This window comes from Lepidothrix coronata, unplaced genomic scaffold (assembly GCF_001604755.1).
Source record: "Lepidothrix coronata isolate B3197 unplaced genomic scaffold, Lepidothrix_coronata-1.0 Scaffold136, whole genome shotgun sequence".
In the NCBI taxonomy this organism is placed as follows: domain Eukaryota; kingdom Metazoa; phylum Chordata; class Aves; order Passeriformes; family Pipridae; genus Lepidothrix; species Lepidothrix coronata.
In genome coordinates, this window is record NW_016690316.1 from 1,569,853 (window position 1) to 1,596,059 (window position 26,207).

Genomic DNA, 26,207 nt, shown 5'->3' on the forward strand with positions numbered 1-26,207 from the left:
TGTGTGTACCCGTGTGTGCAGGCACACATGTATGCAGGTATTGCGGTAGTCCAGCACTGCCTGGAGTTGGATGCTGTAGTAAGCTGGCAGTATGAAATGTACTATCAGCTCTTCACAGGGTCATGCACAGTACCTATACAACAAAGAGGAAGTCTAAGTGGTGCTGGGTGAGAATGTTTTCCCAGATAAACGTGCAGGTGATAAATTTGTAACTTCACAATCCCCTTATTTTCCATTATTTCCTTTTATTTTTATAAACTGAAGGGAAAAGGGAGAAAAATGGCTTTCCCATGGAAGGAAAAGTTCTTGACAACAGCTCTGTGCATACTGCCAGACGTTGCTGAACACAAGGTGTATGTGGTGAATGGAAGGAGGAGGGCCAGGTGGGTCAGTTGAGGCCAGGAACACCTGGGACCTCAGGGAGTTTCGGTGGTCAGGGTGGAGGATTATTGGAATGGACAGATACAACCTAATCCCTCAGAAAAATAACATATAACCTCATGTTCAAAGGCCAGTGCCATGGCCACCTGGGTTTCTCCCATGCCTCTGCTCACCACCTCAGGGTGCAGTGCTGAGGATCGGCACTGCTTTGCCTTACTGTGGCTCTGCAGGGAGGCAGAAGGGCATGGCGTGGTGGTCGGGGATGGCTGGTGCTCCAGCCCTCTTGCTCGTTGCTGCGGAGGAAGGTTTCTTCTAAGGCCTGTCCTGGGTGGGCAGGGATGGCACCCATGAGCAGTGCAGCAGCAGCTGGGCTTTCTGGGAGGTTGTGCCGAGCTCCTGGGGCAGCACAGGTCCTCCCTGCCCCGCTGAAAGGATGGGGCTCAACAGCATCAGCAGGGCCCCTGTGCTTTTGACCTTGGATTTTCTCTCGTATATGCATAAAGCACAGTGTGGTGTAAGAGGGTTTTAATGGAAGGAAACTGAGGAAGCCAGTAAATTATTTTCTGTGGTAAACATTTTTACTAATAATTTTAAAAATTCAGTGAAAATTTTTTTTTCCCCAGAAATTGCATATTACCTTTAGTATATGAGAGCAGGAATTCACTGAGTCAGGAAGGTCTCAGTTAAAGAAACTACAACTAAGGACCTATCTCTTTAGGAACTCTCAATGTTTCTACCAATGAATTTCCAAATAGCTACTCTAAAGCTCTGGATATCTGAGTATTATTTCCAGAGGATATATCCATAAAATGACTTAAGCCTGATATTCACAAAACAAAAGCTTTTGTTGCATTAAATAAATCCTTGCAGTTCTCTGGGTTAACTGGCTCCTCAGGGAAAAGCTGGGGACACCAGATGGCCGGGTGGGTGGAGAAAGGTAGAGGGACTTGTTCTGAGGAGCCAAAGAGTCACAATCCAGTAGTGTAACCCATATAGCACCCTCCCTGCCCAGCACTGTGCTTCCAGGCAAGATTCAAGCCTCCAGTATCTCGGGATTCCTGCCCAATTACGTGAAATGAGTTCAGGAAAAAACCTGTTTATTACACTATGGTCTAGTTTTTAGATCCAAACATTGTACACTGGGTGTGGAACCTCTCTGACTGACAGCTCTGAGCAAAGCACTTTCTAAGGTTATGTAAATGCCTAAAAAGAAGTATAACCCCAAATCTTAATTGTGTAGCAGATTTGAGTCCTGTTAAGTCTAGGCACTGCCAGATTTTAAAGCCCCGCTGCTCCCTTACATAAATACTCATCAATATTTACAGTAAGTGTCCTAAAAAGATATTTGGTTCCCTATATGAGCTAGAAGAAGGTGTTGCAGGGCTGTCCCATCTCCACCGGTCGCAAGTGGCATGTGGTGCTGCCCAGGGTTGCTCCAGCTAGGGCTGGGAAACTGGTCCCCTTCAAGTCCAGCCAGAACTGCACATATTACAGATGAGATCCCAGGCAGAGGAATGAAGCTACTTCCATTTATGATGCCCAGTAACAGGGCAAAGAGACCTTTCCTTCTGTCTGTGCTCTAGCATGGCACAGAAACAATTATAAGACATGTTTATAAATTCCACCTGGGTGTTGCAGCTCTTGCTATGAATCTCAAAAGTGTATTTGAGATTTATTAGTATTGGGCTGCTTTTGACACAAAGGATGTGGTGGACAAAGAGCAGCAGCTTCTGTGCTATAAGGAAGCACATAAAAAACTGTCAGTACATTTATAATTTCATGCTTCTAAATGTTGTTTTCGAAATGCCATTGTACTTGTAACTATTCTGTGTGCATTAAATCTGAGGTGTAGAATACTATCTCATATTAAAAATGTGATAGCAGTGCTACAGTACCTCTAATGTTTTTGTAAGAACTTTTGTTAGCTCTTACTGCCTTGTCCTTGGTGTGACTTAAGGCAGAAAATGAAGAGCTTATTGCATTTAAAAATGTTCAGAAAGATGTGCTTAAGTAAATAGATGTCTTTATTTTCAGTGTTGGAATAAGTGTGTAAAAACAAGGGGATTGAACAATGGCAAAGTCCATGTGATAGAGCTCACTAATAGTGGTTGTGGTTAATTTTGCAGAATTGCCCATGAATAACTGGCAAAATATGTTTCCTATATCCCACAGTTTCTAGAACTAGCTGACTCATTACTGCATTCAAGGAGAGGTACCTTGAGTTGTGATCTGATGCCTGTTAAAAATTGAAATTGATTTATTTTTTGGAGGGATTGAATCAGGATCCTAAAGGACCTGTGACATTTTTCAAACAAAATATATGTCGTTTCCTTTCTTTTTTTTTTTTTTTTGTTGCTTATCCCAACCTAGATAAGGAATCAGCACTAAATTACAGCAGTGCCCACCTCTCCTCTCCTGCAGGGAGCAAATGAGAGGGACAGGACACTTGAAAAAAGGGAAAAGGTAGAGGAAAAGCACAGAAGGGAATGACTGGAAACAGCAGAGGAAGGGAAGAAATAGGAAAAAGCAGAAAGAAAAGAGAAGCAAAGGCAGGCAAGAGAATGAAAAGCAAGAGAGATGAAAAAGTAGTAGAAAAAATGAAAACAAAAGGGAAGATTGAATAAACATGAGTAAGCTCAATAATTAATTCTCTTAATCTTTCAGTATGTTCCTCAGGCAGGAGCTCAGTGTGATTTGGTAGGTGTGGGGTTTTTTTGAAGCAAACCCCACCTCCCCCTGCCTCCCCAGTGCTGTCTCCAAGAGTTTTCCTCCCTCTTACCTTGGTGGGAGCTCTGCGGTGCCTGTAGGCCGCCCCGTGGCTGCCCTGATGAGCTGCTGCTGGTCATAGGCTCTGTCTGATGTTCATCCACGCTCAGCTGACCCAAGGTCTATGAGGAACATGAGTTAGCACCAGTTCCCGGTTAAATCTCAGCAGGTTTATTGTTTACCAAACCCTGACAAAAGATGAAATAATGTCCTATCTGGCCACACACTGGGCTGTAAGTCCTCTGTCCTCTTTTTTTTTTTTTTTTTTTTTTTTTTTTTTTTGGGTTTTTTTGGTTTTTTTTTCCTAAGAGGAGAGCTAGCTAATGTGTCTTGTTACTGCCACAAAGAAAAAATATCACTGATTGTGATTTAGAGGAGCTAAGTGTTTAAAATAAAATATACATTCAGTGCTTTCACATAAAGATTTGATGATAACCAGGTGACTGCAATCAATACATCCATATCAAAGCCCAGAGATTATTTTTGTAGGGTGTTTACACCTTATCTCTTCTCTCATTGTACCCTCTAACAGTTACAGCTGGGGATGATGAAAACACATGTTCCATGCAATTAATTGCTGCTGCCTTATAAAAAGCTAAAGCCTAATAAACTTCAATATGGAGTAAATATCATCCTTGTGAAAGAGCAGTTTTGCCCTACTACTGACAGTGAAAGCAGAGCTAGTGATGAGTCAGCCTTCATAAAAAGACAGGTTAAGGTAAGATTTGAGTTTGGCTTGGCGTTTCCAACCTGTTGAGAATGACTTCTGGACTTGGGCAGGACAAGAGTTAAGAGCACATCTTGCGTAAATCTTTACCTCATGTTTTGGAGAGACCGGTATGCTTGTCCTCTGGCAATCAGAAACGTCGTCTGCCCTCGCACAAAGAGCAGAGCTCTGATAAATGCACTGATTCCAATTTGTGCTTTGCTTTCCTAGTCATCAAAGCAATTTTAAAATCAATATGTTATGTTTAAGAGGAAGGCCATGTGTTCCTCACAGGGCAGGAATATCCCATCCAATCTGCGCAGGGAGAGTTATTGTCCTAGACGCAGCACTTCGTACAAACCAAAGAATATAAAGAATATTCCAGGAAAGCCATAAAGGGAGATGACGCAGTAACTGTTTCTGGGATGTTAAAAATACAGTTGTGCTTACAAGCTGCTGCATGAGCCTGACTGCAGTGTCTGGCTCTGGGTGACTCTGTGGATGGCAGTTTCATAGATGTCAGCAATGCAGGGTGAGCCCCAAGCAGGTCCTGAAATTTTAACGTGTGATGAGGCCAGGAGGCAGTTTGGTGCAGTGATAATAATTTATTTAATGCAACTAATATATGTAAGAATGCATCTGAGACAGTGTTGGGTCTGCCAAGAGCACTTTGTTGGACACCACAATGATCAATTAGGGCTGGAGGTTGTAGGCTTTAGAACAGGACTGTGGGATCAAGCTACTGGTTTTTAATGCGTTTGAGCTGTTCTTAAATAAATCTTCATTAGTTAGGGTGGCACCACTAAGTCTACTTCCTACTGAGCAGCAGGAAGATAGAAAGAGCATCTACAACAGTAATAGTTTAACACAAATGGATTTAAACTCTGGTGTAATAGGAAGCTTATGGAACTTGGATGAGGGATGAAGGAGGTGGGCAGAAAGAGATAGAAATAGAGAGAAAAAAATGCCCATCTGGCTGCAGACAGAGAAGGAATGCATGTTCTCTCTTTTCTTCTGTCAGCTGAAGCACGCCACATTGCACACAGAAGCTGTGAATGCTAGTGGCACACCTACGAAGCCGTTTTTACTTTGTAACCTGTTTAGAGTGCCAGGTGAATGACCCCTGGGCAAAGCGGGTGTGCTGCCTTTTGCATCCTTCCAACATCCCATTCCACGACTGGGACCCACCACAGGGTCCTTCAGTCTGTGGTTTACTGAATGGTCTGCTAAGGGGCTTGATTATGGTCCCAAATTCTCAGAGGTTTTTCTAGTCTGTCCAAAATATTTATGTCTGCAACATTTCAGACCTATTTATGTCTTTTTTTTTTTTTTCCTGCTGGGTAAAAAGTAGTTTGGCTTTTACAATGTGTCTGTATATAGGGTTTTAGTAACTTGGATTGCTTTTATATGTTTATAATTAAAGTAACAACCCCTTAAAAATTGGATTATTGATCATGGGAAGACTGTAGATGTTTTTAATCTTTAGAAGCAGGACTACAAATAAATCAAATTGTATGAAGTATTTCATTTAAAGGCATTTTGTTTTATTGAAAACACTGCACCCAGTGTTTGCATAAATGTAATAATTCTGTTTCTTCATATGAGGATTCAGAGGAAACCATAGTAGGAGTTAGTCCTTCTCACTCAGTAAAGTGCGCTGATGTCAATAAGTCAAAATTAGACTCTTCCCAAATTGCATAAACACTGAAAGATTCAAAGTTAAGGATTTAGAGGGCTGTAAAATTCCCATTTCACCTGGAGTTGTAATCTTTTTGTGCAGATGCACACGATGGACTGTCTTTACAAAAAGTTTAGGATGACTGTTATGTGTGCCTGTACGCACACCCACACATACGCCTCACCCTAGTGATGATGAACTGCAGCAGAAACACCCTCCCTGTCCTTCTTATGACTTGAATCTGGGAGTTTGTTTTCATGTTCCAGATGTTTGCTCTGCTAGATTTGACCACAGGAATGTGAGGCCAGTGGGCTGAGTCTCCTGAAGCAGAGAAGAGCTGCATTTAGCCTGGAGTTTGCACCTTCCACCATTTCCAAGGACAAAGCAGGAAACTGGTTTTCTCCCTGGGAGAAGTCAACCAAAGAGGCATTATGCATGCAAGGAAGCTGGTGGGACTGTGTGAATGCAAATGGTCTTTGTTATTAACCAGCTCTCTTCAAGCTGACTGAGGAGCTGAATGGATCTGTCGATTAAATCTCATCCCTTCAAAAGACAGGAACAAAATCACCACTGTAATGTTTTGACAAAGCAAAAACATTTTTGTTTTCCAGCAAGAGTTTAGCTCATACAGCTATGCTGCCCTCTTAGGATGTCAGAGAAAGAGGTTTTCCTAGTCAAATGCTGCCCTGCCTCACCAGTCTGCCTTACCCCAGTGATGAAGTGCTTCGGCACCAAGTCACCTTCTGTGTTCAGCTGAGCTCAACTGGAATCGTGCTCTCTAGCTGTGCTGTTAAGTGGCTCTGAAGACATTATGGGTGCAGAGCTGTACTCCTGTATTTCAAGTGATAACAAAAACTCACTGAATAGATTGAAGAAGTGCGGCTTTTTGTTGCAGCAAGTTGAGACCATATAAGCAGCTCCATCATTGTGCTAAGGCAGCAGATACAGCCAGGGTTTGGAAGAAATGGTTCATGACCCGATGATGCTTTCCAAGAGATACAGCCAGGAAACAAAGATGCTGGGGGCTCCTCGGGTGTCAGGAGCACTGGTGGAACAGGCGAGGGAAGCAGAAGGGTCAGATAATGGAGAGAGTGAAGAGAAAGATGCAGTGCAAACAGGAAAAACCCTTTGCCATGGTTCAGGCTTACTCTCGCACTCAGAGCTGGGGAGAAAAAGCAACAGCTGCAGGAAAAGCCCTTTTCTGAAGACCGGCAGAGCATGCCAGGAGGGTGCTGCAGCCACTGTCTCAGCAGCCAAAGTGAGGAGCAATGCCACAATCTGCAGGGGTCAAATCCAAGATCTGCATTGAGAGTTTGGTCCAATGGGTCTCTAGAACAGGGGAAGGTCCTCACCCCACATGGGAGTTGTCACAAGCATCTGGGAGAGGGCACTGTCAGATGCCGGACTGGATGCTCACCTAGCAAGAAAATGTTGATGGGCTATTACTGAAGTATTCCAGTCTCTGAGCAACCGGCCCTGGGAATACCGTGAACACTGGTGCCTCGAGTGTGAAGCATGACCTGTCTAGGGTAGAAGGCCAGGATGCTCCCCCAGGGACCAGACCCTGAGGAAGGGCAGCTGTGAGGCTAAGGGGAGAAGCCGAGCTAGCCTTGCACAAATTCTCTGGTGGTTCAGGCTGGCCAAACTAAACGTGTCCCTTACCTTGGCATTGTCACGACTTTGACAGAAACACCTGGGACTGGTGTGGGTCAGAGCTGTCTCCTGGCTGACCCCACACAGGGCACTTGCTGCTACAGAAGGACTGTGCTGAGGGCATGCAGACATGGAGCCCACCGCTGGCAGGGCTTGGCCACCAGGCTCCCACCCAGATGACTCACATTGTGGAGCAGGTGGTCATGGCCATGCTGGTGTGCACGTACACAGAAACCCAGCACATGTGGTGCAGACATCACCCCTGGAAAGTACAGCGGTGGCCTTCACCTTCGGGAGGGGACCCCAGCATGTGGTAAATGAGCATCAGGCCCCTGTGCTCAGACACCACACACACGTGCAGGGCAGTGCAGAGTGCCAGGCCCAGAAAACCCAACTTCAGGACCTCCAAGGGGGCACTTTTCTCCAGCTGAGGGTTTGTCCCCCTTCTCTTTGTATCAGGTGAACCCACATCAGCTGCACTGGTGCAAAGGAGAAAACGCATCTGAATAACAGCAGTATAAAGGTGTAACAAATAAAGAATAAAATGCTGCTAATGAGCCTCATTGACAACGGCTATTATTTGCATCTATCACTTGGAGATTAAAAAACAAAAAGAAGTGAAATAAGCTGCATGTGTTGTAAAGGGTCAAAGTTTCTGTGCTAACACCACAGCTTGCAGAGTTCTTTCCTGCTGTCCCTTGTGCCCCTGTTCCCTGCTGACCTGCTCCATACGTCCTGGGGAACCGTGCTGGGGCCATGGCTGCTCCCTGTAAGGAGGAGAGGTGGGTCAGAGGGGGTAGCACCGAAGGGAGAGGAAGAGTGTGGATTGGGAGAAGGGAGCAGGTGATAAAAAAGTTCCTCAAGGTAGGGGCTGATGCTGATGTGGTGCTGTGGTGAGCTGCAGTGCGTGACAAGACTTGTCCCATGTCAAGGGTAGATCAGCTTTCCTTTGTGAGAGGGTGTTGGTGTGTGTATTAGCTAAGTCCAGGAAACAGTCACTGCTGCACTGGGTCTGGTCATGGACAGTTGTGGTATCCTCTGCTGCCCTGTGATTTGCAGTTTCTATTTTAGTATTTACATGAAATCATGCTCTTGCTGTCTTCAGGGAATTTCACCTAAGTAAGCTTGCAGCAAATTTCTCTTCCTTCAAATCATAAGCACAAACACCTTTGACATAGTTTCTCTGCTTCTGGGGTCTCCGTGTTACTTACTGTGTCTGGGTCCTTTTTCAAGAAGTTAATAAGCCTGGCACTGCAAGTCCACTGACTCTTAGCAGAATATTTCTTTCATTCCTGAGGTCCCTTTCATACCCAGTTTTCATATTAGCACCCTTCATTAGCATCCATCCAGCTTTTCTTGTTAGTATTACTGTGCAGTGCACTTTTCTTTTGTAGTACCTGAAGCTTGTAAGACAACTCAGTTTGCCTCCCAGTGGGAGAGAAGGTAGCTGTAATCTGTGTTCCTTGTCTCGAGTCTCTTGAAAGGACTAGAAATCCCAAATGCAGTAACTTGTGGGTTTTCTGTCTTAGAGAATTAGGTTGTCTTTGCATTACTGAGCAGGCAAACATTGAGCAGTGCTTGATCAATAAGAGGCATTGCCAGAGGTCTGGTATAGTCTACTACAGCTGACGGTAAGTGTTGCTATAGGCTATGGAATTAGGAATATAAAATGTCAAATGACAGTAATAATTCATGCATCCTGGGACATATAAAACCAACAGCATGTCAATAGCTGTGGCATGCTCTGCAGAAAATATGCAGGATTTAGATGTTGCAGGAGTCTGTTTTATTTTAAGCCACACTTTTCTTGGTGAAATATAGACTTTCCCTGTTTGTTGAAAGCATTTATTTTCAGTTTCATGTTGCTACTTCTCTATTAAGATTCTAAGAGCCATGCAGCTCAAAAGGGGCCCTGAGATTCAAAAATCAAAATATATGTATTTATTGAAGAAAAACACATAAAATATTTATAAAACGGAGGGTGCAATACTATTTGAGATTCATGGACCATTTTAGCATTCATAAAAGCAAATATGGTTCTCATGTTGGCTTCACCTGGAATCAGACTTTACTAGAGGGGTTAGCCAGGAGGGATCTGCCTCAAAATGAAACTTATTACAATCACTTTGAATTTTACATAGAAAGCAGAATAACTTGTGAAATAAGTAAGAACTTCTTCAATATTCATCTTCCTAAAAAAATACTTCAGGATAATTAATATTGCTTGTCTCTTATGAAAGATACAGAATAGGGCAAATTACTGCATCTGGGAGGGTACAGCAGGCATAAGAAGAAAGAGTGTGTCAATCTTAAACATGTTCTCCCTGTGCTGTGGCTGCTTGGGAACCTAGAAGTGATGGGTGCTCACTGGCTAAGGATCCTACAAAAATTCTTCAGAGAAAACCTTAATGAGAAAAGGGAAAAAATATGTCCAAGCAGCCCCATTCTTATACTTTCAGCTGTGTGCTCCCATGCACCTCAGTTGTGGGTTGCCAGGCCCCCATTTCTATAAATCTGCCTAAAAGTAGAAGGGCAAGACAGAGAAGTTGCATATCACTTATGATTATATGAGTATAGGCCTTCATGCGCAGGTAATACTTCTAAAAGAATGTAAAATATTAACTAAACAAAAAGGAGAAAAGGAAAAGCATCACAAAGAAACCTACCACACATTATTGAAATCTCCCTCTGTGAGAGGCTGAGGATTCAAACGCATATGAATCGTCTGCTCTTCCATGTGACAGCAATCCTTCTACTTCAGAGTTGCGCAGTCCTGGCTCTCAGTTGTCTACTTCAGATTTTTTTTTAGTTACATATTCTAATAAAATGTCTTAAATAGAATTTCCATTATTTGAAGACCATAAAGTGGTTTTAGAGCAGTGGACTGCACCTACATACACAGGCACCAGTAGATATTTTGGCACATCTTGCTGACGATAGCATGAGACAGAGATGATGATGACAACAATAAAAAAAACCAAACAAACTACAACGAAAAGAAAACCCACAAATTTAAGCCTGCTAACTGTCTGAGACCTAAGAAAAGGGATTTCTTTGTTCTTACGAGAACATCTTGGCTCGTTCTGCTCCTTTGGCTTGGTTTGGGGAGGATGTATTTTACAGTCCTCCCATGATACTTGGCAAATGTAAAGCTGTCATGTTGGATCTTGCTTCTCTTTGTATTAAAAGAATGTCTATGGTGTTTATGTTATGGGGGGAAGAGTGCTATTTCTACTTATTGTATTTGCATTGTCTCTTTTCTTATGACTGTACTGTTTGCCAGCAGCCGAGGGGCCACTTTGATGCTTGCTTTGATGCCATAGTTTATTGTGTTGCACAGTTGAGCCTGTGGTTTTCCTTTCTAATCAGAGCTGGCATACTGGGTGAAAAAAAATAAAAATAAAGTTTTTCTATAATTATGGTTATCTCATAGAGTCTGCATTTGTTATAGCTGCTGGGACGCTGGAAATTGGTATTTGTAAATACTGATATATTCTGATTTGTTTTCAATCTCAAAGGTGTTTTTTGTCTGTTTCTGCTTCTCACCCCTGGCCACTCATGCAAGCAGGCTTGCCGACCTGCATGCTGAGCAGCTATTGCCTCAGGAAGATACCAGCCTGCATGTGTTAGCCGGGTTATTTGCATGGTACAACCTTCATCTTGTTCCCTCTTCTCACTCTAAGGGATTAGCATCCAAAGAAAACCAAATTAATCTTGTATCAGTTCATCCAGGAAAGTGAGTAGGCAAAATAACCAGAACATTGCTGCTGACAGCAGGGACAGAGAGCAGCCCTCCGGGGTTGGGCTGTGCTGTGTGCTGCCCACCTCCACTGAACTGCTCTCACAGGTACATGGCTTCACCATGAGTTCTGGTATAACAAGAGTCTCCGGTGCCCACAGAAAGACTCACTTGCTGGCTCCTTCTTTGCCCAGTTGTTCTATGTGGTAGTGCCAGTCAGGACTTGTATAATACCCACTTGGATGTATCTATTGCTTTTCTCCATATGTCTTGTGACCATCTGTGGACTGATGAGGAACCACTCTGTTTCCATTTTACTGATGGAAAAGGAAAGACTTTGAGAGGCTGAGTGATTTGTCCAGGATGATACAGCAAATCAGCAGGAGAAAAAAGGATCGGGCCATTCCACATAGGAGTGCCATTAACTGCCCCACGGGCTTCCTGGGGAAGGCATGCAGGTCCCCAAAGAGACCGCTTCCATTGCAGGAGCGTTCCTCCATTATTTCTGTCAGATTATTGCTATGCACAGTGGAGAAATGCAAAATGTATTATTCATCTCTCCTACTCATAAAATCAATACCTATCAAAATACAAATACAATTTAAATCAAAGGGCACCTGTTGAGTGCAGATCCTACTAATTAGGTATGATTTTCCAACAATTTCTTAAATTATTTATCCAAGGGATGGGTAGCAGGCATTTTATATGTCCCAGAGTGAATATTATAAACCTCTTGTCATGATACAGCAAATGTGAAACGTAGTGTGATGCAGTGTGATTTGTAACCTTGATGAACTAATGTAATATCAATAGACATCAATCGTGCAGAAAAGATCTGTCTCATCATAACATCTAGCAAGATATGTCAAAAGTCAATAATCTTGTGAAATGGACACATATCAGTGAAGGTTACAGACTGTGCTGCTAGGAATCAATTAAAAATGTAACACCCACCTGCTATGGAAATTACTAAACACCACCACCAAAAAGGAGGTTTACATCATGCATGGACATTCGCCATAAGAGCAGCTCCCTGCAGGCTGTCTGTAGCTCTGTAAGCAATTCCACTGTAATATAGGGCCTTTTTTTTTATGCTGGTATTGCTTAATACCTAGCAATATCTAGCCCCATAATCAACATGTAAACAATATTTAACTACATTTTTAAAACCTGCACAGAAAATAGCCAATGGTTTTGAAGATTTTTATGTACAAATTTGGAAGCAGCTCTCCTGTAAAATGAAAGGTTTACAATTGTCAGTCAATAACGTAGATCAATGTTCTTCAATTTTTAATCATAATGATTTTTCTTATGCAGCTGCATTGGATCTTAATTTTCATACTTATACTTCTATCCATACAGCAGATCTTAAGATTCCATCACACCAGCATGCATCAAGTGAAAATTCTTGGTCCCATGAAATAGACGTGATATCCTCTCACCTCATCATTTCAAATCAGCGATTCAAAAGAACAGTATGAAATACAAGATATGGTTTCTCCCCAGTTTTTAAGAGAATGACAAAATTTACACTTTCTAAGCATTTTACTTTTCCTCTTGTCATCCAATGATAATTTAAAGGCAAGTGTAGCTTTGAGGCCAAAACTAAATAGTTGAACATGGAGGGAGGTGCTATGACTTCAAAGACAGCAATATGTGAGGGGCTGAAGTAAAACCAGCAGAGTAATTCAGAGCTTAAACTTTTAACTTGGTGCTTTCCCCTGTAGCCTTAATGGAGATCAGGCTCCCAAAAAAGCCATCAGGAGCCAGAGCAAAAAGCTGCAGTGGTCCAAAGTGCCTGTGTGCTTCAGCTGCTGCAGGCAGCCTGTGATCATACTGCACCGTCGGCAGTACGCAACTGCAATTGTGCAACCAGGGATGCAAGGCAGAGCTGTAATTCCAAATTTCATGGCATTTTAAAGCACGAGTCAGAATTTTAATGGTATTTCAATCTTCCTTATTAGTTGCACAATAAGCGTCTTTCAGCCAGTGTTCTGCAAATCCCTTCCTGGTGGTCTGCAAAAGACACGGTTTGAAAGTCAGAGCGTTGGAGGTTGAATGCTGGGTGTGTGGAAATAGATCAGCCTGAGCTGATGGGAGGAATAAGGGATTCTGAAGAAGCATTGAATTAAGATAACATTGGATAATAAGGGTAGTAGCAAAAAGTATAAAAAAGCATGCCATGAATACATTGGATATACAGGATAAATTCGCCGTCAATTATTCAGCTGTCCTGCTCGTATTTTTGTTGTTTTTTAATTAGCAAAAGTTTGTCTGTCAGAGTTCAATCTCAGAGTGTTTGAGTTATAAAACCTAGCTGCATCAAATGAAAATAGACAATACTACATTTAATGTTTTTCATTTTCTCATTCCATTTAACTGTGAATGAGCTATCAGGAAGGAGTATCAAACATGCAGATACTGTTTAGTGGTATATTCTTCTTATCTTCATTATTTTCTTTTGCCTAATGTCTTTCATAGATGCTTAAAAAGTGCATGATGTATATGTGATTGTATATTAGTGACTGCAAAGGTTACCTAAATTAACAACATGGACTAATTTTGTTTTAAATGGAGGGTAAGAGCACATCTGTTTCAAACAGCTTTGTAATATGCCTTTTGTGAGTTCAGATCAGATACAGTAGTGGCCACTTAAGTGAGCTCCTACACACACAACTACTTATTTGCATTAGTGCTAAAAAATGCATCTATAAAATGACACTAGCATTTTGGTGCACTGAAATAGGTTCCTCCTCTCCATTCCCCCTGAAGATTCAGCCCTGTGTTATTGTTTCATAGATACTAAAGAAAAGCATGTGTTCTTCCCCATGGAGGATGTGTTATTCACTGTATAACTGTACTGGCTAGATATTTTGTATTTTGCTTGCACCCCCCTTCAAAAGAGGCATGACATTTTTTCGTAGCTATAACTAACACTGTTCTTCAGCCATGAATTGTTATAATTATATAACATTATGAATATAATTGAGGTAATAAAAGCAAAACAAGCAGTCTAGATTATATATCCGGATTGTATTCACAGATTACAAGTGTGTGGTTTTGCTGTATATCACATTGATTTAGGAAGGGTATAGTCTGGAAATGATCTTGAAAGACACCAGCTGAGGGGCTATACCTTATATATGAGCCTACATCAAATAGCTCACTTAAATAGGGCAATATGCCTTTTTCCACAGATGTGCTTTTCAAAGATGTACAGCCTGCAGATATCTGCAGGGGGCAAACTGAAAGTAAACAAATAGAAATGTGTTTATTTGACAATTTTCTAATGTAAATGTTTTTGTCTTAAACTGCAGAAGGATCAAAAAAAAGCATTGCAGAATAGCTTCTCCATCATGTAGCTAGGGTGGTAAAGGACTGCAGCAGTGCTGCCTTGGCCTCTGTTGAGGTGAAATCTGTACTACACCTGTCATGTGAAACTGGAAAATGCGATTATATTTGTTTTTCAAAGAGAAAGCTAAGACATGGACAGAAACCACAGGTCTTCTCTGCATACATAAGGGAGTTCTGTAAAAGCTGAGGGGTTGAAGAAAGCTGTGTGTAGGCCTTGGCTAACGCCCTAAACCATTAGACCATCTTCACAAAATCTGTTTCCAACTCTGTTGCCACTGAAATCTGAAAGCAAACATTAGCAGCCAAGAACATCATGCTAATTAATTGCCTCAGGAGGACACAATTCCCAAGATCTAATGAAAGATGGAATCCAGCTCCCATATGTCCCATTTGATAGCCCAAGAAAACATGCCCACATTTTTCACAGAAACAGTGAGAAATGTCCAACTACTTGTCTCTAAGCTGAATATAACTAATTACCAGGTCCAGAGATGAGAATGGCTGCTCATCAGCACCGAGCCTGAAACGCCAGCCCCGGATCTGTCACTGATGAACCGTTTTGATTCAGAGTGTTGAAGGCGTCTTCCGGAGGTGAGAGCTGAGCACCAGAGCACCTCTGTTCTGTCCGCACAACAGCATTACCTCTGTCTTGCATGCAGCTACCCTGTCAAATTGCTGGTTTATTAAAAAAAAAACAAACATACCAAAAAATCAAAAAAAGTTAGCAGGATGTCATGTTCTTGACAAAATACTGGGGAGAAGATAGAGGCATCAGTATAGATGTAGTCACAGATATGTGCCAGGGCTGCTTTTTGCTGTGCTATAGGCTTGTTCTTGCTTGAACTTGAAATTCCTGTAGATGGGATGTTTATTCCAGAATGACAGTGGTGTGTAGCCCCAGGGAAACAACAAGGGCTGGAGAGCCTCGGCACTCCCTGGAGAGGCAGGCCTGTCTGTCTGTGGAAGCAGAGCCCTGTTTTGAATGGGGGTGTCCTATCTCCATGTGGCTCTAAGGCATGTGGAATTGTTCAGCTGGCTTAAAGAGATGATGATTCTTTTCAATATTTATTGTTCGAAGGATCCTTACATGCACGAGAACATCTTGTGCTCTGTAAAGTCTGGCATGCTGCTGTGGCTGTACCCACGGCTTGCTGTGTTCAGAGAGACACAGGTGTCCTCTCCATGCAGGGGAAGATGGTCCTACTTTGCTGGTGTGAGGTGTTTAGTGCAATTCCCAGGTTTGTTTGAATAAAGTTGAATAATCGGCTTGTTGTAGCAGACCCAACCCCACCACGTGAACATCATTCGCATGTCACAGCAACAGACCCAATCCAGCTCCCTTGCTCAGAGGATGGTAGAGAACATCTTGATGATCACTGGGAGCCTCAGTGCAAACAGGGAAACAACAGGGTAATGAGCAGGACTGTGAGCCTCCCCTTATCCACATCATTAGTATTTGTTAAGTGGTCAATTTTTGGAAACATGCAACATTTTCACTTTCCTCTTTTGCCTTTTAAATATGATGCACATGAAACTGCTAATATGAAAACAGTATTTCAACACCTTGTTTAGTAAAAATGGGCTCAAGGAAAGCAGGTACAAATTGCACAGTAAATTTTCAGCCTAAATATTAAAGAAAATATATTTTATTCTTGTCTATCTTGAGATTAAAGAGCAAGAAAAAAAAGTAGGGAGGTCAAGGTAAGTAATTGTAGCACACCATCTATTGTGTATTTCCTCAAGATCTTTCCAGTCATACAGAATAATGGCATTTCTGAACTTCAATAAGTTCCACGCAAAAAGGTACATCATTTTGACAGGACTCAGTAAATCATTTAAAATCATAAGGGCTACCTTTATGCAGACTGTGTGATAAAGTTAGAGACAGGGTATTTTTCTGCAATTGGTCTTCAATTTCACTCTAGATTTTCGGTGACATAAAGCTCAAAAGGAGCTCCTGGTACTACTCTCCCAGAGATGAGATCAACACTTATGAGTACATATTTTGATGACACAGCTCAGAAAATTGAAGGGATTATTATTATGGAAGGACCAAGGTGATAAGTACTGTGTTATATATGAATAACTGTCAGTCAGACAAGCCAAGAAAGGTCATAATCCATTATATTAATGTCATAAATGCTACCATAAACTGACATTGGGATGGTAAACTGGGATTCTTGCACTTTTTAAAGTGTTGCTGTTCTTAAATGATACTGTGTCCTGGAAAGACAAGTTGGGTATTAATTTTTCTCTCAAAATACAGGACTTTAAAGATTTTCAGCATAACAGAAGTAGTATTTCAAACATTCATATTTTATTTTAAAGAAACTGGCTGAATTGTCACAACAGTATGCAAGGTACCATGAACAGGTAAGGGAGGAGAAACCAGCAACACAATAATTTCTATTTACTGTCCCCCATTGCTTTATTTGAACTGTGGCTTTCACACCTGCCTCCCTCAGGCACTTCCAGGCCTCTTGCCCACATACTGGGGTCTACTCCAGCTGAGGACAGGGGCAGCAGCAAGGCAGAGGTGGGAGCTCCTGCCATGGCTGCTGACCACCTGAAGCCAGGACACTGCACCCTTCTGCAAATCACTCCCCTGACATTAATATTTTTTCCAATATCAAATATGAACTGAGGCGATATTCAGGAATGTATGACACTGGAATGAGAGAGTGTAAATCATATTTTATATCTTTTGTGTTGCTGAGCATTTTCCCACCCACAGAGAGCAGGCAGCTCAATGGATGTCACCAGTGCATGGCTCCTCTGAATTCATCCCAGGCTCCCAGAGGAGTATCACTGGGGACAGAGAAAGCAGCCTACTCTCTAATGAGACTTTCTTCTTGCCAGCACCACTGAGTGCTCCATCCTTTGCTGACCAGTTAAGAGCCAGGACAAAATTATTGTCACCTCATGTAAATCTGCTCATAGTGTAGACTCCCAAGTGAGAGTAAGGGAGGTGAACTCTGAGCCCATCCAAAATCAAAGTCTTGTGTCCACATTCACTAGCACTACAAATTCTACAGATGAGGTGTATCACCCTGAAATGTGGGTGCATTGGAGGTAAAACAACTACCCAGTTAGCACTGGACCACTTAGTTTTCAGTGTTGGGGGGGAATGGAAATGCAAGAGAAATTTAAGGTGAGTTTTCACATCCCACTCAGAGGCCAAAAGAGAAAAGCAGGGTAAGTACTTCTGGAAAATGCCATGCTGTATTTACTGGCCACATCAGATCAGAGCGATAGTTTTATGTCAGACTTAAAATGCAACATGTCCAGCAGACTCATGCTGATGTATGGTTGTGATAACATTGACGTAGGCAGGAGACAGCCACCAGTGAGTCACCACACCACTTCCTCCAGAAGCTGGCTGTCTACAGTAGGCATCCCATTGCACTGCTGATCTAGTCTGGCTTGTACAGTCTACAAATAAGCCGTGTTTGTGCTATGCAGGTAAATGTTCAGGGTGAAACCAATATGGGCTAACTTGAATTGTATAAATAACTGCAAATCATTACCTCAAATGAGAGCATAATGCCTGGAACCACAGGCAGGAAAATACATTTACAGACTATCAAATTACCTTGGGATAATAGTGTAATGCTTTTCACTGCTGCACTCTATGTTCTTATAGCTGAACAAATAATATTACACCTGGAAAAGTCTCCAAATTTCAAAGAGAAGAGATTTCGTAAGCAGAGTGCTTCCACAGGAGAGGCTGCCTTTTCTGTGTTATTTTAGGGGAACATTAAAAAAAACCCAACAAACCAAATAAGTTATTTTTTATTACTTGGAGCTACATAGAGTAGCATCAGATGATAAACAAAACCTTTAGACAATTTGTCTTTTTTATAATATAACCTGCAAAGTGCTTCCTTGTTCATATGAGGTTACTTCTCTCTGTGATTGCAACAAAACTCTTTTGATCAAATGTGTTTTCAGAACTGGCAAAACAAAATCAAGCTGCTATAGCAGTTTGCATGCACAAGTTCTGTTTGAATATAAAAAATTTTGAGCACATTTTTAGAGAAAAAAAAGTGGCCTTTGAAATTTTGGAACTAAAGCTATATATGTATATGCCATATACATGATGTCTGTAGAAGTATATGACACCCAAAGTGCTTTTTGGGTGCTCCAAGGTATATCAAAGAGCATTAACTCCAGCACAGCTGGGAATGTTCCCAGATTCACTTATGAATGCATATTTCTTATATCCTGTATGTAGACTATAGTTAACATACAGAAAAAAGTTAATATAGCCTTGGTCATGGAGAATAATCCACAGAGTAAGCCTATTAGGTGAGTTTTAGCATCTGCATTTTTCTGTTCACATCCGCTTGCCTGACATATGTAATCTGCTTGGATGTCACAGTTTACATCCTATTTTCATTGGAGGATAATGAAACTTGATCGGTGTCTTCATCTCCTTCTCGGTCTCTCCAAGGAATATTTCTGCTTGTCGGCTCCTCCTCACCAGCAATCTCTGGTGAGAGTGATCCTTAGCCATCCTTTATTAAAGGGTAGTGCATCCAAGGCTTGAAGGAAACCATACAATTTCTCATTGTTTGTGCAAAATGGGTGCAAAACGTGTTACTTCTAACACGTAAGAAAATAAAAAGTGATATAGTAATTTCCTAACCTGAATTTTCTGTACTTCCTTTTCTCTCACAATGCTCTGGCGTATCACTATTTTGGCAGCACTCAGTCAGTGGTTGCTTTCTGACGACTTATGTTTCTGCTTAAGTCTTACAAAACTGCACTGTAGGCACCTCAGTAATTTTAGAATAGCTTAGTCTGAGAGGTAAATTAAAATTATGGAAAATCAGACCATTTCTAATGAGATGGTTATTACACTGAATAATGATGATTATTAGTTCTGCTTAATAAAACTGTCATCCAATGCAAAATATATATTAGGGGAAATTACATTACATTATATTTCTATCAACTCAGAAATTCGGTGTGTTGCTTTCCCACAAACCATGGGCATAACGAAATGTTAGACAGGGCTTCCTTTTCCAAATAGGATCGATCATTTTGCTTTCAGAAACAGCCCTTTAAAGCCCTGATCTAAAGCCCATTAAATCTAATGTTATGAAGATTTCTGCTGTCTTCTGTGCCATGTAGATCAGGACTTTGCTAAAATGAGCAGTGTTCTCTCCCATTGTTTCTGCTAAATACCTAGACAATACTACAGTGGTGACTATTTGACAGTATTGTTAGCCTACCAAAGGAGAAAAACTTGTAGACACACATTTGTAGCCCCCTTGCCTCACTGAGCTCATTGCTTGCTGGCACACCTGCTGTTCTGTTCTGATGTACCTGGCAAATTAGGAGATGGACTCTATAGGATGAGCTACACTCTTTATTTCCAAGGTGAAAACAACCAGGAATATTATCTATTGGCTAAAAATGAGATCCTGCTGTAAAAACCTCAACACTGAAGCCCCAGACACTTAGAGGTGAGGCAACTCCCCAGAAGCCTTTTGGCTGTCCAGAGACACGACTGGCCAGGAAATCTGAGTGCTCAGCATTTTTTTGTTTAAAAGCAGGCACAATATCAAACCTTGCCTTCAGCAAGGACTGCTGTCCTGAGGAATGAGATCCATCCCTCTGGGAGGGTGGCTCCCTGCCTCTATACTGCCACATCTATATGGCAGTAAACTGCCAAAGGGGAAGGAAGGAGGGAGGAAGCCAAGAGTGTGTTTCTGCTACCACACCTTCTCTGTGTAGGGTTTAATCTAAAAGGATATGTTTTTGTGGAATAATTTGATATAAACTAAGCCAAATTTTTCTTACAGAAATTATAGCTACAACAGTGTATTTTATAGAGTCTAAGAGAGATTAAATAAGCAGCAAAACCTGCATGACTCAATATGCATCTATGCAAACTGACCCAGTGAAACCAGGGCATGGAGGTGATTGGGTCTATCTGTGGTGCATGTTGAAACCTGGAGAAACACAGATTTTGCCATATAATTTTATTTTTTGAGAGCAGTATTGCTCTTACAAAGAGCAATGTATTAAATGAGGATAACATGGTTAATAAGTCACAGCACATGTGATTCTAAGGTTTTCATCATGCTTTGAAACATTTACTAATCAACAAGATTTCTCCTCTTGTGAAGGCTGTTTTGTAGAGTTCCATAAACCAGGTTCAACAGACGCAATTTCATTAGCATTATATTGTTGCCATGGTAATGTGGTACCAATTCAATTGATGGGCTTTTCATCCTGGGCTTATTATAGAATTGCTCTTCCTGTCAAAGATACATCTATATGGAAACAGCAAACAGACCTTATTATTGGAGTACTAGCACAAAATATCATCATATGTTAATTTGGATAGGAATGTATCACGTTATTGGCACCAGACCCAGAAATCATCAGAGACACGATAGAAGTTACTAACCATCATACATGGCAAAGTCACACTCCAAAATCAGGAAAGATACTTGTATTGTTCGCTGTAGTACCTGAGCTTGCTATTGCAAAAGCACTTGGCTCTGCTGTAATCATTCTCTGAAATGCTGTTGGGAGGGCACAGTGCAAGTGGTAATATTAGAGGAAACAAAAGTAGTAACATGCCCAAGAATAAAATGTGAGCTGATGGTATGTTGGTCCTTCTCCTGTTTGAATGTTGTGCAGCATGTTTTGGGGAAATTGGTACCACATGCAACACCCTGTTTTTCTGGGCTGTAAAACCATGATGATAAACCCTCTCCCCCTGTGCAGAGCACCTGGTGTATACCAAATAAGGAGTGATAGCTGGTACTGTTAAATATTGTTATTAAGTAGCAATGTTTTTAACAGCTCTGGGAAAATACACTGTACAGATCTACAGTTTGAGAAATGCCACTGGGAGAATCTGGATTCACCCAGGGAAACACAGGAGAGTTGGCAGACTGTGCATATGTACCTATGGAGGAAAGATACTCACATCATTAAAAATCATGACAGTTTGTAGTTTTTTAAAAATAAAGAATATTTTAGGCTACAGGAGAAGTATCTGCAGCAAGCTGAGCAAGAAGAGCAACAATACAATATAAGGCAACAGCAGGGTGGCTTGTTTATTGTATGTTAAAACATTTTCTTGTGTGTTTTCACTGTTTTTTGATGATTGCTTCTTATTTAAATAGGAAAAATCTTTTTCCATCCTGACACATAATGTTCAGTCTGTCGTTTCTTAGCTTAATCATGTTGTGTCCTTTGCAGTAGCAAGAGTAAATTACAGACAGGATAGTATTTGGTATAATCAAAGATGTGTTTCATTTTACATGATAAGTTTTGTCTGATTTACAAAGGCAGTATCTTCTCCAGCTGAGCGAGGAAAGAGAGATTTTCACTTGCAGATAAAAAAAACTCAGAGAAGAGGCTTTTCCTCCATTAGGAACCTATTGTTCATACAAAGAAAAGCCAAACTATTGTTACCACTGTTATCTATTTATTTACTTTTACCGTGATATAGCCACAGGACCCAGCTGAGACTGGGACCTACTTGTGCACAGCAAAACCATACAGCACCACAGCCCCTTCTTCAGACAATTTATAAACTAAAGAGCCATAAGAGAGACCAGAGAGGATAGAAGAATAGAGAGAGGGAGACATAGCTTAAGTAACCGACCGAAGGTCAGAGAAGAAGTGAGTGGCAGAAGCAGCACAAGTCTCTAGTCCCTGTACCCTCCGTTGGGTTGCCTGCCCTGTTGGGAGAAGGAGGTATTTGGAGATATCCTCCACCAGATTCTAAGGATTCACACTCTAACTCATGCACAGAGCCATGCTTTACCCCCTAATTTCAATGGCTGCATCTGTGTTGCTGAGCAGGGGCAGCCTGAGGCAAAGCTTGAAGTCCGCTGTGAAGCCCACCCGTATTACCTATTAAAACACCTTCAGGCTGGCTCCAGGGCAACCCTGTTAATCCTCTCAGGGACAAAGGCTCAGGGATACCCTATGTTTTTTAAACATGTTCAAGGGCACCAGGGTCAGGGTACCTGCCAGAGAAATATTAATGGGTTTCAAGACCACAACCGAAGCAATAGGGATCAGGCTTTCTTCCTCTGTGGTAGGGACTTTCAAATCCAAGCCTGAACAGATGGAGGGAGGCGGGGGAAAGAGAAGAGATTTTGGTCACAAGAGCAAGAAGTCAGTTTACACCAGAATTTGAAAGCTTTGATCAGGAAGCTATATGATGTCTTAGATTAGGAAAGCATTGGCTTGGAGTTTTTCTTGCTTTCTCCTTCTCTCTCTCCCCCTCTCAAAAATCCATATAATGTAAAACCGTTAAACTCTGGGTGAAGAGGCATTCATCTTCTGATCGGTAAATACTTCCTTTCACTGTGTGGTGCCTGCTGACTTTACTGCTGTTGCAGCCTTTTAAAATGCTTCCAGGAAATCTCATTAGATTTTAACTTTAATTTTTTTTTCATTAAGGAATCTGAAGAGAGTGTATAATAATCTCAATTTAACTTTTTAATAAAAACTGCAAATAATAGGCTAGCACAGATTTGATATCATATATATATTGGATAAAAATTCTGATTTGTAGTAAGATTTGTTAGCCAGGGGTTTGTTGTCATCATAATAATGAATATAAAAGCTGGCAGCTTTAAAATGGCAATATTACAGTAAGCCTACATTTTTTATAATGGCTTTGTGTTGTGCATTCAGTATTGATGAAGACTAAGATTTAGCACGCACAAGTAATATCCATTATTATGGGATTGTCCACAGTGAATTGAGTAGGACATTTGCTTAATTAAAAGTATTTATCTTAGATGATTTAAGAAGTATGTCCTACTACTGAACTGATGATGTAAATTAGTTTCCTATAATCAGTTCACCACTGATGACTCCTTATACTAAAGAGAAGAAGAAAAAGGTAAGAGAAGAGTCAAAAGAAAGTAAAAGATGCCACTATCTGAGAATTTAATAGAACTTTGGAAATAATGATTAATTAACAGTATGCCACGAACAGGAAATCTACATTATTACACCCCTAATGCAAAGAACTTAAACAGAGCCCTAAAAGGGTGCACTTCTAGCAGAAAGTTTGGAAATAAAAACATAAACAAATGCCCAGATTCCCACTCCTACCCACTGGAGCTGTGCCTCAGAGGCACCGGCATTTGGGGAGCAGAGCTTGAGGATATGAGGTGGTAGAGAGCCTGGGGTGGGATGAAGCCCTGTGGCATGGTGTCTTGTGGGGTCTTGGCAGGGGCTGTCCCTGGCTTTGGGCAGGATGCCAGGGAGCCGAACTACTGCAGCTGCCGAATTTGGGCAGAGTGGAGAGCAAGGCCAGAGCTACAGGGAGGGCAGGAACTGGTGTGACCTGCTTCTATGGGTGGTTTTAAATCTGTTTATAAAGACACACTGGGTAGTTTTGTAAAAATATACTGTGTGGTTTAATCTGTTATGCAAACATACTTTTAAAGGAGAGTCCCAATGGGTGGAATGTTTCAACCTATCTCAATGTTACAGCTGTACAGCCTAAGTTTCGTGGACTAGCCCATCTTCCTTCCTTCTTCACCATGCCAAATCACCCATGGAAAGCTGTAGATCTTCAGTCTGTGGGGACAATCTAACAACAGCAACTTCTGGGGGTGCTGCTACAAGGTAGGGCCACACCTAACCCTGTCAAACCATCCCATCAGCTCAGGTGTGCTGCTCACATGAAAAGCTTGTGACTCCCACTGCAGAGACCTACTAGTCTGCTTCTTGGGAAACCTCCTGCCTGCAAGGCTGCCCCCTGAGACAACTAGACCCTCCATCAGCCAGGCCCAAAAATCACTTGCTGAATAGTTTTGGCTGAGGTTTTTTGACAAAATCTTCACAGATAGAGCCAAGAGGACAGGCAAGAAATATTTCTGTTCTTCATGCCACAACTTGTTTTTTCATTATTTCTTCTTGTCTCCTTTTACACTCCAGGCATTTTTTCTTTCTACATAGGCTAATAGGAAGAAAGGCTGTGCCCTACTCCAGTCATTTAAGTAATTTTTTTTAGTTCTAATTATGAGCATTCACATAGCAAGTGACATTTATTGATATATGTTACCTTTCTGAAACACTAGAAAAGTATCTGGCCTGTTCTCTGCTAATGCTTAGATGACATTTTAGGAACAGGAACCACCCTGCAAAGGGCTGGGCATGTGCACAGGACAGGAGCTGTCAGTGAAGTGTGTTGAATCTGGTTTTGATCTGTTCATGTAATTTTCCAGGTGAGCCTTGGACTCTGCCTACGGTCTGTGCTCCCAGATGTCAGCCTATGACAGCAGATGGAGGGACGCCCGGAGCTCTGCTTCCCCCAGGCACTGCACTGGGCATTTGCTGCTCCCAGAGCTGCCGCACGCCATGGGACTCCCAGCTGCCGGATGCCTGACCCAGCTCGACTGCTGGTGGAGATGTGTTGGGGCTGGCTTTGCCCTGCTTGCTGCTGCCTGCATGCCTTATTCTTCTGACTTATGCCCCAGCCCATTCCCATCCCATTGTGCTGCTGCCTCTGGGCTGTATTGAGTTTTCAATTATCACAATATACAATGCAGATGCTATGTAAAACAGCCAGCATCGCTGGAGCACGCTGAACTCAGTAGAAACACAGTTAAATAAAAGTAATACTATAATACCAGGAGGCTGATTGGAACCACAAGATACCAGTGTCATATCCTGTGGCTTTTATGTTGGTAGACGTAGATTTTAGCCATTAGAGTCTAGCTATCCAACAGATAACAACCAGAGGAAATGGGTCTGGGTATCTTCAATTGTGAATAACTGATACACATTTGCCAATAAATGGAGGACTTGGTAAACTGCCAGATGAAGAAAACATTTGACGTACATACAAATATAATCAAGCATTTAATATGGTGTAGCATCTAACTATGTGTAACTTAAAGAAACTCCCTGATTACACACAAGAGAGCTCTGACTTCAGACAAGCAATGTGTGGTTGCACTGTCAACTCCAAATTCAGGCAAGGAGATAAACAGCAAGTGTGGATCTCAACTTATATATTTGTACCAGCAGCAACAACCTCCCAGATGACAATGATATTGTAATATCTATGTGGGTGTAAAATGCTATGACAAAAGAGGAAGAAATAAGAAAAAATACAGTAATGTCAAGTTTGCCTGTTAACTTTTACAGAAGCTCAGCATCTGGAATTTTAGTATGTGTTATGCAGACAAATGTAAAGAGAGAAACGCATTAACTGTGTTTTTCTCCAAAGCAAAATGAAATAAGCATTCAGAGCAAATTATTATATTTAGTACTCTCAGGGCAAATTCTAGTTGAGGATTGTGAAGTAATTTCAAAATATTAATGAATTAGCCTCACAGCTATCTTTCAGGTAGATAATAATGATAATTGTTACTACAAATAAATATTATTATTATCAGTCTTGCTCCAAGAAATGAACATTGATGCATAGAGAATTTATGTCTTTGTTTTACTACTGTAACCATCCTTCTCTAGAACTATTATATATTAAGATTATCCTTTTCCAAATACTGTGTGTGATACTATTCACTTTATAAGGTCTAAAAACCAGCCAACTGAGCTTCCTTGTGAAACAGTGCCAGTGAACATCTCCATTTGCATTTGAATTCTCAAGCAGCAACAATCTTGCTTTAAAAAAAAAAAAAAAAGAAGAAAAAAGGAATCATGAAAATCCGTACAAAATCTGTCAAGGCCCCATCTGTGACTGGGTATCAGAATATCACTAAGAAGCTCTAAGAAACAAAGTTCATTCCAAGTCTAACGCATAGTGCTTTTCGGTCGATGAAATTAATTCAAGCAGGGGTAAATGAGGGCACATACCATGAAAAACTGTTCCTCCACTGAGGGTGGAAGGAAAGCAGCATCACTGCTGTGTGTGTGGTCTTAGTTTGGTGCATGTAGCCATGTTTAAATACTAAAGGTTTTACAAG

The 26,207-nt window shown here is 41.5% G+C and overlaps 1 long non-coding RNA gene across 2 annotated transcripts in view; it reads left to right on the top strand.

Moving 5' to 3' along the window:
* Positions 1–25,939, top strand: part of LOC108503345 — a 44,731-nt gene extending 18,792 nt beyond the window's left edge. For both annotated transcript variants that reach the window (XR_001876808.1, XR_001876809.1), the window contains 2 exons: positions 23,764–23,898; positions 24,501–25,939. This is a non-coding gene — a long non-coding RNA (uncharacterized LOC108503345). The remainder of the gene's footprint in view (positions 1–23,763; positions 23,899–24,500) is intronic.
* Positions 25,940–26,207: the final 268 nt, after the last annotated feature.